Below are 1656 nucleotides of genomic sequence, written 5' to 3' on the forward strand. Positions count from 1 at the left end.
TTTTAAAGGAGAATGAAACCTTTGGAACAAGATCGCTTGTGTGAAAACAGAAAAATCAAAGAAACAGATCAACGAAAGTTTGAGAAAAATCGGACAAATAATGAGAAAGTTATGAGCATTTGAATATTGCGATCACTAATGCTATGGAGATAGCGAATTGGCAATGCGACAAAGATGTGTGATGTCACTTGTGAACAACTCTCCCCATTACTTTAGTATATATTTCACTAGAATTGCCTCTTTTATCACATCTATCCATAAACCATGTGTTCTGTCTACATGAGGGCATGTAATACATATTTTTTAAGAATACATCATGGATAAAGAGTTTGTATCATAACAAAAAGCAAAAAGAGACATTTTGAGGGTATTTTATAGTCCACCAAAGGGAAAATTGTTCATCAGTGACATCACACATCCTTGTCGCATTGCCAATGTGAGGATCTCCATAGCATTAGTGATTGCAATATTCAAATGCTCATAACTTTCTCACTATTTGTCTGATTTTTCTCAAACTTTCTTTATTCTTATTCTTTGATTTTTCTGTTTCTACACAAGCCTATTTGTTCCAAAGGTTTCATTCCCCTTTAATCTCATCCCACATGCTCTAACCTTACTTCGTCTCCAATCAATTTTCCTAGTAAGAATTTGGTCCAATTGGCATTTAGCCCATTTACGAACCAAAGTTTCATTTGACAAAGTGCAACATAATAAGTTAAGGAGATGACGAGGAAATTAGAACGTCTTTGCATTATGATAAATAATAAATGACTAAGTGATTGTTCTATGAAATGGGAAGTAGACTGAATTGTTATTAGACCATGTATGTTCAGCCATGATGCTTTGGGCGATCTAAGGAAAAGGCCATCTGTTGTATATGATTCAGTGCACAGTCGGGCAGGAGAACAGTCTAGCGGACTCTTCTGATCAAACTACTTTCTCGGTTTTCACCCAATGCTCATTAGACTTTGCTCACACATTAGTCTTTGAGTCAACACATGGAAGATAATTTTAAAAAGAAATGTCTAGTATCTGAATGCTTTGCTAGCAACATATATATGATAATTAATCCTAGTCAAATACCAAAGTATCTTCTTTAGATTATTAAATCACATTCACAGAGCTATACTTTCGATTCACTCGTCCAATCCTGCTGTGAATGAGTGATAAAGTTTTGTAACATTACCCACATCAAGTAAAAACTATTTCATTATATTCAGTTTGCTAATGATCCATCATACACAAATTGTTACCTTTGAACGTGCTTTATACGGTATGTGTACCGCCCAATGAATCAATCAGACTCTACACATAGGTGATAATTTTATTGTTGTTGTCACTGCTTATGTTGAGAAATATCCAGTGATGCAATGTGTTTGTGTGTGTTGTGAATGTATCATGTACTCAGAATAACAAGGTATTTTGAGACCTTTCTTTTGCTGCAATCACTAACAAATGAAATAGAATTGAATTAGAGTTCCTCCACTTAAACGTCAAGAGCATGTGTATGTACAATCATATAATTTGACACAAGACAAGCACCAAGGAACAAATTTGCAATTCAAATCACAATTTGATGGTAATTTTATGGCTTTATACAGGGTAAATTCAATGAAAATCAACTGAAAATCTATTAGATTCGATACTTTCACTCCA

The sequence above is a fragment of the Lytechinus variegatus genome, chromosome 8 (genome assembly GCF_018143015.1).
Source record: "Lytechinus variegatus isolate NC3 chromosome 8, Lvar_3.0, whole genome shotgun sequence".
Taxonomy (NCBI): domain Eukaryota; kingdom Metazoa; phylum Echinodermata; class Echinoidea; order Temnopleuroida; family Toxopneustidae; genus Lytechinus; species Lytechinus variegatus.